General features: G+C 28.8%; 1 protein-coding gene across 3 annotated transcripts in view; it reads right to left on the bottom strand.

Moving 5' to 3' along the window:
* Positions 1 to 12,255, bottom strand: part of Mef2 (myocyte enhancer factor 2) — a 38,805-nt gene that overhangs the window by 8,256 nt on the left and 18,294 nt on the right. The window contains exon 2 of one of the 3 annotated variants that reach the window (XM_075730243.1): positions 10,828 to 10,968. The exons of 1 other annotated variant lie outside the window; for it this stretch is intronic. The gene's annotated coding sequence lies outside the window, so the exon portion shown is untranslated. Of the gene's footprint in view, positions 1 to 2,520; positions 3,740 to 10,827; positions 10,969 to 12,255 lie in introns of those variants that run through there. One more of the 3 variants, XM_075730242.1, reaches the window with a different exon arrangement.

The raw sequence follows: 12,255 nt of genomic DNA, 5'->3' as shown, positions 1-12,255 counted from the left end.
GACATAGCAAAAAAAAAAAAAATCACCGTCATCATGATCATTACGGTAATCATATTTTGGAGGATTCCAGTTGCCAAAAAAAACCTTGAATAAAATATAGGAATTTTTTTTTGTTTTTTTTTTGAAACATCGTGAAAAGAGTGAACAAAAAAAAATCACGCCATTAATCACTCAATATAACTATACGATTTAAATTTTTTTTTGCCGGTTATCGTTGTTATTATTATTGTTCGGATTTTCATTCACATTTTATCATCACAATTCTTCAATCGTGAATGGCTATATTTAGCCTCAATTTTCATTCATCGTTTGTTTTTTTTGTTTTGTTCTGGATCATTTCCATTTCATTTCATTTCATTCAATCATCATCATAATCCATTGTATTATCTAAATGACAATATGTTGACCAAAATAAAACAAATGAAAATGGAACAATTTTGCACTTTCTTCGATGATGATGATGATGATCCATTGTTCTCTATACATTGGATATTTTTTTTTATTCATTCATCCAGATTTTAAAGCAGCAGCAGCAACAACAACAACAACAACAACTCATTACCGATTGGGATTGGTATCAATTTTTTTTTGCATTCATTCATTCATTCATTTATTCGTGAATTAGAAAAAAACGATAGTTTTTGCCATCATCATCATCATCATCATTATCCTTATCGTCGTTGGATTATTTATCATTAATTGGTTTTTAAGAATGTTTTTTCAAAAAAAAACTAACAAACAAAATAGAAAGAAATGACAATCAACCAAACTACCAACCAGCTAGACATACCAAAAGATTAGGTCATTGGGTATTAAGAGCAAAAGTGTGTATGTGTTTCATGTCAAAAAAAAACTAGTTACTGTTGTTGTTGTTGTTATTTTGATTTGAGAAAAAATCATCATCATCATCATCATAATCACGCTACATTGAAATCTCAACATCATCATTATCATGATGATTATGATGAAATAAGGCGCCCAAAATCTAACCATCGAAAATCAGGTGGAAAAAAAACAACGACAAAGAGAGAAAGAGAGATTTACCTGAGAAAAAAAGGTCACCATCATCATCATCATCATAATCATGACGAGATGTTGAGAAAGAAAGAAAAAAAATGAAAGACCTTTCACCGAAACGAATGGAATGAATAAATGAATGAAAAACAACAACAACAAACCTGCTTTCTGAAACCTTTGGTGCCCCCTTTTTTGTTGTTGTTGTTGTTTACCTACCATCATCATCATCATCATGATCATCAGGAATACCTGTTTTTTCGGGTTTTTCATTTTATTTACCGTAAGTTGTACTGAGAAAAGATAGAGAAATTTTTTTTTTTTTTTGTTTGACCATCAAGATTTGTTAGCCTGTTTGCGTGTGTGTGTGTGTGTCGTAATATTGAAAGTATGTTTCGAGAATAAAAAGAAAAATAATAACGATTAACCGATGGCCTAGATCTGATGATCATCAAGATTGGTAGGTCTGTAGGTCGAACGAAAAAAACCCCTTTTTCTATGATTAGTGAGGTTTGTGTTGTATGTTCGTGTAGTGAGAATAAAGAGAAAACTTTTTTTCTTTCTTTTTGGATAAGAAACAAACAAATTAGAAAAAAATTGGGTTAAACTCTGAATACAAGTTGTTGTTGTCGTTCTCTTTTATTTTAAATGAATTTTTTTTTCATTTTGAATTTAATTCTGATTTTTTTTCTTTTACATTTCGTTCTTTGGTTATTGTTGTTTTTCAAACTTGTATACAGGTATACAGGTATATGTACCGTATGTAACACGGTATAGTCAACCTACACACACACACACATCAATAAACTACTCAGGTGTTGGCTATGACATTGAAATTCGGGTCAGATGATAATGATGATGTAATCACTTTTAAGCCCTTTAAAAATAAATAAATAATCGAAACCGGGTAAAAGAAGAATACTTTTTTTCTTCAGAATTTTGAAACCTGATGCTTTTTATGAAATTTAAAATTGATAATTTTAATAAACTAAATTTTAAATTAAAAAATAAATTCATTGTCATTGTCAGTCCAAAAAACAAAAATAGAATGAAATGGGAAAATTTTTTCCAATTTTTTGTTTGGTTGTTGTAATTTGTTAGAAAGTTTTAAATTTCAACAAACAATTGTAACAAAGAAATTCTGAAATTCTGTTTGAACCAACTGAAGTCTACAAAAACAATAACAACAACAACAACAACAACAACAAAGCTGAATCTAAAAGTGGAAATTGGAACATTTCAATTGTTTGAAAACAAAAAAAAAACAAACAAACAAAAAACTATGTCGTCAATGAGATTTTTATTTTTTTTTTCGTTTTGTTTTTGTTTTGAAACAAATTCAACCGTACATTCTTATTCAGGCATCAAATTACAATCTAAGACATCAAATTCAGTGGAAAAAGAATTGGTTTTTGTTATGATATGAAAATGTTTAAAATAGTCAACGGTAACCGAATGGTAGAAAAAAATAACGTCAAATTAGATAGATATATATATGGTACTAACCGTAATTCAAGAATTATTCCAGGGAAAATATAAATAAATGTACAAAAGAAAAATATTTCCGAAACACGACAAAAATAATAATAACCGGAGAAAAAAAAAGTTTGTTTACGATGCGTAGGTAGAAGTCAAATAATTATGATCCAAAATTTTTTCAGAAAAAATTTTTAAGAACTCAATTCATTCAAATAGTTGTTGTTGATGAGAATAAATTTGCATTTCAAAGGTCGTAGTTGAAAACAAAGAAGCCCACGTTAACGAACACGCACACGCACGCACACACACACACATGTGAATTTATGACAAGGAAGTTGATGAAAAAAAAAATTCTTGAATTCAGAATTTATATGAAGAAAGTGAGAGAATAAATTTCCATTTATTCCACGAAAACAAAAATATTTTTGAATTCTGTTGGAAAAAAAACTTAAACACTGAGAGATTGAAATCATGAATAGATATTTGTTAACAGGGAAAAAAAATCAACAAAAACAAACATTGAACAAATTCTGATGAAAAAAAGAATATTGAAAAAAAACGGAAAACAGTGTAGAGAAAAAAAAACAATGTGAATAATCAAGATTCTGCACTATACACAGCACAATATGTACCAAATAACAACGGTATAATAAATTCAATGATTAAATAATGAGTGTGTAAGTGCACGTAGTACGTGTTGTTGTTGTCGTTGTTGTTGTTTTTCTTTTCTGGTTCTAATTATTGTTTGTTGTTTCTATCGAATCGATAATGAATATAAATAAATAATAAATAAAATATATATGAAACAAAAAAAAAACAATTTTTTTTCAGTATATTAGAAATCAATATTTATTCATTGATTGATTGATTGAATGAATGGAGAAGCAACAGGATGATCACCAACACAATCAAATAATTCACAAACAGACATAATGATCATCATCATCATCAACAGTGAATTGAATGAAATGAATTTGTGGATGAATTAGAATTTTCTTTTTTTTTTTTGCTGTATATACAATGCGTCTGTGTATCTGTATCTGTTGTTTGTGTGTGTGTGTGACGATGAATATATATATGACTATGACTATATGACGACTAACGAAGACGACAACAACAACATACTATGTTGATGATGATGATGATATTCTGAAATGGATGGCAGTCATCATTTCATACTTTTTTTTGGAAGATGTATAAGGATAGATATAGATAGATGGATGTATGTATGAATGGATGGATGGTTGTTGCTGTTTTCGAAAGATCATCATCATCATCATCAATTCAAAGCCGTATTTTTGAACAACACACACACACACACACACACGCACAGTACACACACATACGCAAACCAAAAACCAAAAAAGCGAAAAAAAAATAAAACAACCATTACATTTTGCTATACGAATGTTGTTGATGATGATCATTCATTCGGTTTTTTCTTTCTTTCTTTCTTTTCTTTTCTTTTAAAGCCAAGTAAATATTGTGTATATATATAAAGAACAGAAAATAATATAAAAAGAAAAAAAGGAAAGAAATGAATCCAAAAAAAAAAAAAAACGTTTCTCTGTGTGTCTGCGTCTATGCCGGTTGGTTGATTGGTTGGTTTGTTTGGTGTGTATGAGATGAGAGAGAGAGAGATGATGATATGTGATCCATGAGATGGAAAAGATTCATCCAAAATGTGAAATGGATTCGTTTTTTTTGGAATCCAGCAACAAGAAGAAGAGAAAAATGTAAAGAAAGAGAGAGAGAGAGTTTTCGAGATTCAAAGCGCAAATTTCGAGTTTGTTGGTTTTTTTTTTCTTCATATACATACGGACGTCATTTATATAAAAACTTATTCCATTAGGTTTCTATGTATTCATGTCCTTTTTATTGCCTTCAATTCATCTATCATCATCATCATCTCGTCTGTATTTTTTTTTGTGCTACTGCTCCTAATATTACTACTACTACTACTACTACAACTTTTGAACTTAACTGTTAACCAGAAAAAAAAATAAAAATTTTTATTTTTCGTAATTCATTTCAATGAATCTATGACGATGATGAGAATCGAATCGAATTGAATTGAATCGAATCGAAATGAATTGAATTGTGAAAAGAGAGAAAAATGTTGTTTTTGTCATAAGAACTTGCTGCTGCTGCTGAATTGATTATTTTGAGAGAAAAGAGCGAAAGAGAGACAAAACATAACAGTTTGTGTGTATATTTGTTATATGAGCAACTGGCAGCCCGACCAACTGGTTAGTTTTTTTTTTTTTTTTTGGTTCGGTTATTATTATTATTGCTGCTTGTTGATGGAGATAATAAAACACACACAGTTATATAAATAGTATAATAATATAGAAAAAAAACCGGGTACCAAATTTATATATATACAAACGGGAACAAACAACAGCAACATACATCAATAATGACTGAATGTCAGATCTTTTCTGTTTTCTTATTATTCCCGTATATATATATTTTTTTCCCATTATTTGATTCATCATGATGATGGTAGTAGTGGTGGTTGTTGATGGTGGTCGATTCGGTTCGATTGATTTGCCTTCTTGATTCATCATTTATTAATTTCTTCAAAACCAAAAAAAAAAAAAAAAACTGCATTCACTTTGATTAGATTCGAGCAGGCGTCAAAACATTGTGTCAACATTGTGAGATAATTGGAAAAATGAAATGAAATGAAATTGGAATAAAATGAAATTTGTAGCACAATTTTCAATCTCTAACGGATTATATTTATGGGTTTACTAACAGAATAATTAACAGAAATGATGATGTGATTTTTTGTTTTTGTTTCTGTTTTTTTTCCGGTAAATTTTTTCTGGTTTTCCTAAATAAAAAAAAATATTTGAAATATATTATGAGAGAGTGGAAGATGGTGATGGTGGTGTGGGGGAGAGGAATTCTTTGAATTGTTGTCATGACATTTTTTTTTCATTCAATCGAATTGTCGTCATCATCATCATTATATTATAAATTAAAATGTTTGTTTATTTGTTCGCAATACGTAACGCGACAAAACTGGGAAAAAAAATTTTTTTTCATTCATCTATTAATTGTTATGAATTGATTTGGTTGATCAATTTTTTTTCTGGTTAAAAATCAATACAATTTGTAAATGAAAATATTAGGGCCATTAAGTACAAACAAACAAATGAAAAAAAAGGATAACCGTGTTCGTTTCATGTCAAAGTTCATTAACATTCTGTTTATCTCTTTCTCTCAACGTGTGTTTTTTCTCCATTTCATGGCATTTCTGACTGTCTATGTTCTTAATTTAGTAACAAACAAATCAATCTTAAAGACACTCAAATACTCAGAGACTCTTTATATTTATTTGTTTATTTTGTCAAGAATCAAGTCGACCATAATTTTTTTTTCTTCTCATTTATTTATCTGTTGTGTCACCAGATAAAAACGAAATTAAATCTAACAAAACGGTGAAAAAGAAAAAAAAAGAATGATAGAGTGGAAGAGATGAAGAAATCCCTTTCAATCCCGATTGGAAATTTAACTTTAAAAAAAATCAAAAAGAGAAACCCGAAATGACATCGATGACGACGACAACAGCAGCCACTATGAATTTGTAGATGGATTAAGATCATCATCATCATCATTATCCGGCTTTGTGACCGAATCATTAAATGATGAAGATGAAAATATGGATGGAATGGAATTTTGACCAAATCATTTCATTTTTCATTCATTGTTGATCATTTGGATACAATGAATATACATGTGATTGACAAAAAAAAGAGACACAATGAATGAATGAATGAATGAATGATAAATTGAAGCAGAAAAAAAATAAAGCAGGTATAGCCGGTGTGTGTGTGCAACGATAACGTTTATTCAACCAATTCACAAATATAGACTAAATAGAGAAAGCCTGATGACAATTGTAATTATAAAAATTTGATGACAATTGAACCCATTATATTTAGTTATATACAAGTACACAAGTGACACACCCACCAAATAAGATGATAATAACAATGGTTCAATCATTATGTATCATCATCATCATCATTCTTGACAATTTTTTTTTCTATTGAAAAAATTTTCAATTCAATTCATTTTTTTTGTGGTTCAATTCATTTCTTTCTTTCTTTTTTTCATATAGAAACTACAATTTGAATTTTAAGTTAATTTTCTTTCTTTGTTATTAAAATGATGATCATCACAATCCGAAAACTAATCAATCTAATTAATCGACTTAATTTTTTTTTATTTAGATTGATTGATTGATTAGTTCAAAGAAATCACAACTGGACAACAGCAACAAGTTGAATGTGAATGAGATGAATCAATGTTGATGCTTGTAAATGTGACCAGATTTCAATCATCATCATCATCATCATCATCAACTGGTCATTGAAAATATAAACAACAAGAACTTGATTTCGGTCATTACGAAAATGAAAGAAGAATAAAAAAAAAATCAAGACGACCATCATTTGATGACCGTCATCATTATCATCATCAACAGTTAGGATCGTGTATGACCAACATTTTTTTTTTCTTTTGAGGACCAAATGTTTTGAGTTCTGTGTGTGTGTGTGTGTGTGTGAGAAGAGTATATGAAAACAACATATGAAAATTCGCTATCGATAACCGAAGGAAAAAAAATGATGAAAAGTATGTAACCGGGTGTTAACACATTGAAAAAGAGAGAAACAGAGATAGAGAGACGAAAAAAATTCATTCGACCTTATTTTACCTTTCATTTCAAGAAAAAAAATATCAGTATTACCACTGCATTTTGATTCATTCGTGATTCATGTCCGACTGACTGACTGGCTTACTAACTTACTTACTCATTTATTTACCGTCATATATGTTGAATGTAGAAAAGAATTAAACCAAAGAAGAAAAAAGATTAGATTTGGATAGATAGCTAGACATGACCCTTGTTGTGGACTCTGATGATGAATATAATGATTGTGTCAAAGAACTCGGACATTCGGTCGGTCGGACAGTCAGTAAGGTTGTTTGTCCAGTTTTTTTTCTCTTTCTCTATTTTTTTTCTCAAAATCCGGTTATTTACTTGGTCAATGTGTGCGTGTGTGACTAATTTTTTTTTTAAAAAAAATTTTCAATGATGATGATGATGATGTTTATGGATGTTATATACAATCAAACCAAATCAAACCGTTTGGCCTTGTTTTATTTTCGTTCTTTGAATGGTTCTTTAATGAATGAATGAATGAATGAATGGATGGATGGTTCAAGTTTTTCAACCATCATCTTTGATCGATGTACTTTTTTTTTGATCCGAAACAACAAACAAACAAACAAGCAAAAAATATATTAAGGCTTCTTTAAATTTGGAACTAAATATAAAACACGGATGTAAGAATTTTGGTGCATTTTTTTCTGGAAAATTCTAAAAGTAAATCGAAAAGATTCTATTTTATTTAGTGAATTATGATGATCAAAATGATGATTATGATTATCGTCATTAATTAATTAATCAATTAATTAGCTTAAAAATAATATAATAATTTGTATACACAAACTAACAAACAAACAATCAACAAGAACCACCACCATCATTATTATTATCATCGAATGAGCGCACTTTTGGAAAATAAAATAGAATTATTATTATTATCATCGAATAATCATCAAATGATCATTGACGTCAATGACCATCATATATATGTGATAATCGGCAACAATAACAACAACAACAACAACAACAAATCGTTCCAATTGAAGAATAGACCCAATAGTTTTTGTTGTTGTTGTCATTGTCGTTGTTGTAGATTCATCATCATCATCAAACAATATTCGTCAACTAATATTAGGTTTTGTTACTACTATTATAAATTTATCGTTCTCGTAGGTATGCCTTTAGCCAACTGGAAAAACAAATATTATAACGACGAAATTGAAACGAATATAGAAAAATCTCATTGAAAAGAATATTATACAAACAGACACACACACACACACACACACAAACACACAAAAACCGAAACTAAAAACATATACAAATAATAAACTCGAGAGAAAAAAAAATTCATCGCCCATATATACGTACACACATTGATTCTTTTTTGCTTTTTTTCTCTAACAAATCATTCATAGAATGTGACCTTTTATTTCATTATCATCATCATCATCGCCTTTAATATTATTGGGTTCGAATTTCGATTTTTTTTCCTGACTCAATTCAAATTAATTCAATCGAAATTTCGTCTATTTTTTTTTTTTTTTTTTTTTTTTTGGTTGTTGAATTGAATTTATAATTTTCAATACAAAATGAATAGAAAAAAAACGAACGAATGACTGATGATTGTGCTAATAATAATGATCTACGATTTTTTTTTTGTTCAACTTGCAAACACACACATATATATCCAGACCTAGTATTCGTATACGTTATATATGTTTTATTCATTGGCGTCATTTGTTTCAATATTATTTCATATTCAGATTATTTTTGCTATATATATGTTTTATTTTCTCTCTCTCTCTCTCTCTCTCTCTCTCTCTCTCTCTCTCTCTCTCTCTCTCTCTCTCTCTCTCTCTCTCTCTCTCTCTCTCTCTCTCTCTCTCTCTCTCTCTCTCTCTCTCTCTCTCTCTCTCTCTCTCTCTCTCTCTCTCTCTCTCTCTCTCTCTCTCTCTCTCTATAAATATTATCAAATTTGATAATCATTGTGCAAACACACACACACACACACAAACAGAGAGACAAACATACATATCATATAACTACAAGAATATTATATAACACAATAAGAATATAAAGAATTGTTGAATCGAATTGACATATATTTATTTAGAATCATCATCATCAACCTTGAACGTGATCGATATTCTGTCTACAATTGTGTGTGCGTGTTTGTGCTTGTGTTATATTCATATTGGAATAATAATAATAATAATAATAATGAAAAATAAATTTATTTTATTTTCTCAATAATTTACAATGATTCTATTCTTTTTTTTCTCTCTCTCTAGAATATAGAATTCATAGCATTGATATGTATTTTTAGATCGCATACAGGAATAAACACGCATTATTGATTCAAATTTATTCACATGATGAAGGAAACTTTTATATATTTTTGCATACTATTTTGAATATTCTACATAGCTAAGTGCAAAAGAATAATAAATATAGATTAGGTACTTGTTGTTGTTGTTGTTGTTAGACAAGGCAAAAAAAAACAAAAAATTCATGTATAAACATAAACACAAACATACACACAAAAAGTTTTTTTTTTCCTTGGAACAAAAACCAAATTCATGTGATCTTTGGATAATGGTAGAAAAAAAATGTGAAAGAAAAAAAAAGTAAGAAATTTATTGATCACATAATGTTTGAACAATAATATGATCACGATTACGTCATCAGATCATTGGTCGTATTGATCATCATCAATACCATCGTATGATCGGAAAATTTCTAATGATAAAAAGGTAGTGGATAATTTATTTATTTTTCAATCCAATTTTATTATGAATTATCCATTTACGCCATGTTCAACAGTTCAAAGTTCTTTGGAGAGAATAAATTGTATTGTAGCCACGGTTGTAATAATACCCACAAATGCGGAGGGTGAAGAAAAAGACATTTTGAAAAAAAAGTTTCAAGGGATTAACAAAAAGAATTACTTTTTCGGAAACTTTATCATCAATTTTTGGAAGGAAATTCTTAATATTTTTTTGTGATTCAAACTTCAGATTATGTGTGTGTGTATGTGAAAACATTGTATTATTATTATCATAATAATAAATTCGTTAAAAAAACAAATAAGAATCTGAATTACGCAAGAATTGTTTTGTGTTCATATGATAATAATGACGTGTCATCTTATCACATATGTCTATATGTTCCTATGCTCAATAGGCTTTTATCGTATCTAATTTTTTTCTTCATTTTTTTTTGATGACAATTCATTTTTTTCAATTCAAGTAGCAAGAATCTTGGATTCTTGAAAAATGTCAACTGATGTGGATCATTTATTCTTTATTCAATTGAATATAACAACAAGTTGTGTGGTTAGAATCAACAACGACAACAACAACAACAGAAAAACATTGAACATCTGGACAATTTTTTTTCGTTGTTTAAATGAAATGAAATAAAAATGAATAAAACGAAACAAAACAAAAAGATATTAAATTCTATTCACTATTAAATCAACCGTCAAAGGTCATAGCCACTACTAATACCATCATTATCATCAATAGGAGAATATATTCTCGAGTACAATGACCTGACCTCACAATTTTTTTTTCTCATTGACAATGATAATGAAAAAAGATTGATATTAAGATTATCAACCAAAATGAATTCCCAAATTCACTTACCATTTCCATTTTATTTTTCATTTAAAATCTTAAAAATTGATTGAAAATTCGTTTGTCTTACATTGCCATTCATTTCTACCGGCCTCGATTCATCGTCGTCATCATCGAAATAAAACTTTTATTTTGACGTCAAAAAAAATTCTGCAGAATAAAAAGAAACAAAAAAAACAAATAAAATGGAACAAACAAACAATAAATCAAGTTCATTTTTGGTAAAGAAAAAAAATAAATGATTTGAAATGATAAAATAAGAATAAAAAAGAAAACTAAAAAGTTGATTCAAATCGATATGGATCAAAGAATTTTTTTCGTTTTCGTTTCTCTGGTTTTTTCCACACGCAAAATTTGCCAAGAATTATTATCATCACAAATTCTGTTTCTAGTACTTTTTTCAACACAATATTTTTGCTATTCTAACATTTTATGAATTCCGAATCTATTTTCGGAATTAATAGAATGATGAAATGTGATGGAAACCAAAATCTTATCTAAAGAAATCTCACAATTGGGTCTTATTCTCACCGAAACAACAATAAAAAAAAATTTTGTCATATTTCCCGTCCTACACGCACACGCACACACACCAAAATTCATCCGAATTTATTCTACTTGAAATTTTCATTCTGTAGATTCACTAAAATCTAAAAGTGAAAGCCAAAATATTCAAATGGTTATTGCTGTCTTAGGAAAAGTTCATAGGTCATGTTCAGGAGATTCATTTATATAGAGAAAAGAAAATAATCGAACAAAGAAAAGAAGAAGATGAAGGAAAAGAATACGAAACATTTAAATGGTAATGTTTTCCAACAACAGGCAACAACAACAATCCATTATCTGTAGCCTGTTGATATCATCAATACAGAGTTTATAGTAAGTTCACATCACAAATATCCAGTGTGTGTGTGTGTGTGTTTTGCGTGGATCCATATCCTCTTCACCATCTTCATCATCATCATCTTTATAAAAGGTCATCGGCCAGCAACAACAACGAAACTCTATGCTCGGCTGCTACTGTGATTGCTGATGAATCAACTATTCTGTTTTGGTTTCGAAAAACACAAACACACACACCCCCGCGATGATGATGATGATGATGATATCATTCATTCATTGTGAATAAATGAATATTGCTTACTATTTGAAAATAACGGTTTTCTTTTGGGTTCATTCAACAACAAAAAAAAAACAAAACAAATAAACAATAAACAACATCTTCATGCTGAGTGTGATCCATTCATTTACATTTGATTGCAATATTCCAAAAAAAAAGAATCTCAGTTTGAAAATACAAAAAAAAACAAAGAAAATGTTTTTGTTTTTGATGTAAGATTCTAATCAAAGAAAATCAAGAACTTTACCCAAATTCTCAATTTTTTGGATTACAATCGAATGAATGATTGTGTTTTTTTTATATTACTATTTTTATTA

This window comes from Dermatophagoides farinae, chromosome 4 (genome assembly GCF_024713945.1).
Source record: "Dermatophagoides farinae isolate YC_2012a chromosome 4, ASM2471394v1, whole genome shotgun sequence".
Classification (NCBI taxonomy): domain Eukaryota; kingdom Metazoa; phylum Arthropoda; class Arachnida; order Sarcoptiformes; family Pyroglyphidae; genus Dermatophagoides; species Dermatophagoides farinae.
Note: the sequence above shows the minus strand (reverse complement) of the source record. Positions and strands in the feature narration are given on the sequence as shown.